The sequence below is a fragment of the Onychomys torridus genome, chromosome 7 (genome assembly GCF_903995425.1).
Source record: "Onychomys torridus chromosome 7, mOncTor1.1, whole genome shotgun sequence".
NCBI classification, from domain to species: Eukaryota; Metazoa; Chordata; class Mammalia; order Rodentia; family Cricetidae; genus Onychomys; species Onychomys torridus.
The window spans coordinates 110815729-110820638 of NC_050449.1; positions in this window are offsets into that span (position 1 = coordinate 110815729).

Here is a 4910-nt window from a genome sequence, read left to right on the forward strand (position 1 = left end):
TCCTGTGCCATTATATGTTGGAAGAATGTGATCTGCTTTTTCATTTTGCTTTTACAGGGGAATACAGTTAAGAGATTGCTTGAATCTCAGAAGAGACTTTAGAATATGGACTTTTAAACAGTGCTATACTGTCATAGACTATGGGAACTTTTGAAGTGGGACTATAATATGGCTACAAACCTATGGTGACCAGGGAGTGGAATGTGGTGGTTTGAATAAAAATGCCCCTCATAGGCCCATAGGGAGTGTCAATATTAGGAGGTATGACCTTGTTAGAGTAGGTGTAGCCTTGTTGGAGGAAGTGTGTCTGGGGGTGGGCTTTGAGGTTTCAGATGCTCAAGCCAGGCTCAGTGTCTCTCTTCCTGCTGTCTGCCCATCCAGATGTAGAACTCTCAGCTATCTGTTTAGCACCATGTCCGCATGCTACCATGCTTCCCACCATGATGACAATGGACTAAACATATGAAATTGTAAAGCAGCACTAATTAAATGTCTTCCTTTATAAGGGTTGCCGAGGTCATGGTGTTTCTTCACAGCAATAGAAACCCTAACTAAGTCAATCAAGCTGGCCTGGAAATCACAGAGATCTGCTGCCCCTGTCTGAGTGCTGGGACTGAGGGTGCCCACCACCACCCCCCTGTCTGAGTGCTGGGACTGAGGGTGCCCACCACCACCCCCGTCTGAGTGCTGGGACTAAGGGTGCCCACCACCACCCCCCTGTCTGAGTGCTGGGACTGAGGGTGTGCACCACCATCCCCTGTCTGAGTGCTGGGACTGAGGGTGCCCACCCCCCCCCCCCGTCTGAGTGCTGGGACTGAGGGTGTGCACCCCCCCTGTCTGAGTGCTGGGACTGAGGGTGCTCACCACCCCACCACCCCCGTCTGAGTGCTGGGACTGAGGGTGTGCACTACCCCTCCCCATCTGAGTGCTGGGACTGAGGGTGCTCACCACCACCCCCCTGTCTGAGTGCTGCGACTGAGGGTGCTCACCACCACCCCCTGTCTGAGTGCTGGGACTGAGGGTGTCCACCTACCCCTGTCTGAGTGCTGGGACTGAGGGTGCCCACCACCACAGCCCAGTCAAATAGGCTCAGTTACAGCATATCTAAAGAGAAGTTCTTTTCTGGTTGTGTTTATCTGAAGTTCCAAGTGCTTCTTCTACTTGTATGTTGTGGCTTTCCCTCACTTTGGGAAATGTCTGTTGTAATCTCACTGAACAGTTTCTGACTCTAGCCTTTATCCTTCTACCCATTCATTCTTAGATTAAATCTCTTGACATGTATTAGAAGTCTTTAAAGTCGTGCTCATGCTTAATTTTTTTCTTTATTGTTACCTTACCTGGTTATTCTTGTCTTTCAAACATTCTTTATTATCTTATTTTTTTTAAGATTTATTTTTAAGCTGGGCAGTGGTAGCCCATGCCTTAATCTCAGCACTCAAGAGGCAGAGGCAGGTGGATCTCTGTGAGTTTGAGACAAGCCTGGTCTGTAGAGCGAGTTCCAAGACAGCCAGGGCTACAGAGAAAAACCTCAACTCAAAAAAAAATTATTTTTGTTTGATGTGTATTAAGTGTTTTACCTGCATGTATGTGCACCATTTGCATGGAGAGGCCAGAAGAGGATGTCAGAGTTCCCCCTAGAACTGAAGTTACAGGCAATTGTGAGCCATCATGTGGGTGCTGAGAACTGAACCGAGGACCTCTGGAAGGGTAGCCAGTGCTCTTAACTGCTGAGCCATCTTCCCATCCCTCCTGACATTCTTTCTTCTCTTGCTCTAATCTGTCAGCAACACTCCAAACTTCACCTTTTCTTTGGTTGATTGACTTACTTCCAGTTTCTGTTTTTATTTTCTAGTCTCTAGCTGTTTCCTCTGCATTATTATTTATCAATCATTTTGCTTACTTTGTCCTGTGATTTCCTTACTGCATCCATAGTTCACTTGTTTGCACCATCTTTGAAAACTGGTCACTTTTTTGTTGTTGTTTGTTTTTTGAGACAGGGTTTCTCTGTGTAGCCCTGGCTGTCTTGGAACTCACTATGTAGACCAGGCTGGCCACCAGCTCACAGAGATCCACCTGCCTCTGCTGGGATTTGTAGCGGTAACAGACTGTGCTACAACCACTGGTTCACCAAGTCTGAGGGAGGGGCTGTGAATCAAAACACAGAGACAAAAGACAGTGGGGTCATTCGCCTCAGCAGAATGCCCAATGCCATTTTTTGAAGGAGGGAGGAGGCCTTAAATACAGGCTCACAGCACACTGGGAGAACCCCAGAGGGCAGAAGGTCACTTCCGATGTTCTACATACTTGCATCTAAACTGTTAATGCCCAACATGCAGGATACACAAATAAAGAACCTCTGGTGAGCTTTCAGGAGAAAGGAAACCGGTAGAGAATCAGCATAGGGAGGATATCTGGTCAAGGTCAGCAAGCAAGGCAACAGCTACCCAAAATGGGGGGGGGGGGGCGCTACAGGGATTAAAGGTGTGTGCTGCAGTGGCCAGCAACTGGTTCACAGTTTACAGCATAGATTTGAACTGTTTCTCCTTTGTTTCAATTAGTTTGTTATATTTGTTTTGAGTGTTGAGGAATTGTGAGCAATCCATGTCATGTTAACTTGGGTTTTCTTATTTTTTGTTTCTCTAGGTAGTGACTTGAGCACCTGTTGGGTTTGATACGTCTCCCCCTCCCCCCCTTTTTAACATTTAAAAAGATGTTTGTTTATTGTATGTGTGTGGGCCTGCTGGAGATTAGAGTGCAATTTGTGGGAGTTGGTTTTCTCCTTCTACCATGTGGGTTCTGGGGATCAAGCCCAGGTCATCAGGCTTGGTGGCAAGCACCTTTACCCACTGATCCATCTTTTTTTTTTTTTTTTTAAAGATTTATTTATTTATTTAATGTATAGGAGTGCTCTACTGCATGTATGCCTGCAGGCCAGAAGAGGGCACCAGATCTCATTACAGATGGTTGTGAGCCACCATATGGTTGCTGGGAATTGAACTCAGGACCTCTGGAAGAGCAGCCAGTGTTCTTAACTGATGAGCCATCTCTCCAGCCCCCCACTGGTCCATCTTGCTGGCCTTTGCCCATTATTTTTGTTTGTTTTGTTTTACGCAGGTTTTCTTTTTTACAGGTTTTGTTTTATGTGTGTTGGTATTTTGCCTGCATAGATAGCTGTATACTACACATATGCCTGGTGCTGTGGAGGACAGAAGAGGAAGACAGATCCTCTGAGCTGGAGTTACACATGGTTGGGAGCTGTCATGTGGGTGCTGGGAATTGAACCTCTGGAAGACCAGCTGTTGGTTATTTGCGGCACTCTTACCCTGCGAGGAAACGTCTTTTAACACAACAGAATCCACTAACAAGGGTTTTATTAAGATAAGGGAGAGAGACAGATGTGCACAGGCCTGTGGAAAAGACACGTAAGTAAAGATGGAGCCGGGAATGATGGCGCCAGCTTATAAAGGCTGGGCCGGGCCTGTGTACACAGGCCCATGTGGCTATTCCACGCATGCGTGTAGATCACATGGAAGCACTGCGTGCCTTATGCAACGACAAAGCTATGGGGTCCTGGTCACGCAAGACATTTTGACCCAGAAACGACTAGGCAGAAGTGATTAGGTCCTGCTGGACATGCACAACCATGCCCAACCATGGGGGTGTGTTGTGAATCCATATCAGCAGCCAGTGCTCTTAACTGCTAAGCCATCTCCCCAGCCCCCTTCCATGGGTATTAGTGGGTATTTTTCTCTTTGGCTTACAATCCTCGGTACTATCTGGAGAAGAAACAGCAACAGTAACAAAAGCAATGACCCGGCATCAATCTAGGTAGTAAAGTGCAGCAGGTCCTGAGAGCTGGCTAGGAGAAAAAGGGGCTCACCATGCAGGCTGACTACTTGAACTAGATCCCTGGAGCCCATGAGAAAATGGGATGCACACATCTGCAGTCCCCAGAGGAAATGGCAGGTGAAGATGAGAGAATGTGCCAGAAGCTTGCAGGCCAGCTAGCCTGGGGTGAGTAGCAGCAGAAATGGTAAGAGACAGAAGGCAAGAATCTCTGACCGTCACACAAAGTTCTGTGACGTGACATACGTGCACCTCCTCCACACATAATAAAGAAATAATTTTTTAAAAAACGCACTAGAAAGCAATTGGGTCCTTTGTTACATCCTTATAAGATTAGATTGTCTCATCACCCCATTTGGATTTTTGGTTTTCCAAACATGTAGACAATGAACTCCCTCTTCCTAGTACGGGCATAAGTGTCCTGGTTAATCCTGCCTGCTGCACATAGATGTTAGCAAAGGGGGTGGGGTGAGAGGGTGAACGCTGGACAAATAGACAGGCACCTCAGGGAAAGGGAGATGGGGAGCAATGGCAGTACGTTCGTGTCTGTGGGCACTTTTCTAGGCATAATTCTGACAGCACTGTTCCTTCACAATAATGTCCTCTACCCTAGGGCACAGGGTGAAGGTACTTACAAATAGAGAAAAGTGAGGGGCAGAGGGAGATGGTCTCTCTGCCCAAAAGTGACACTCACTGGATGCCAGTCAGCGCTATTGTCCAGTTATCTGGGGTGGATGTCAGAATCAAAGGAGTTGTCCTATACAAGAAACACCTTTATCTGGGAACAGACTGGGGACAATTTCTTTGGCTGCACCCATAACCGCTCGGAGTTGTCACAATCAGCAGTGGTTAGGGACTGTTGCTAAAGGTCAACATTTACACAGTCATCCCTCAGTGCTGGGCTGTGGCCTCTGCTCCTGGTCCCTTGGGAGGACAACAAATCTCACACATAATAGAAAAAGATACAAGAGAGACTCTCTTTTTCTCTCAAAGACCGTTCAAGCCCAGAGCAGGGTAGGGCACTCCAGATAATGGACTTTCAAATGAAGAAGAATAGAATTCAC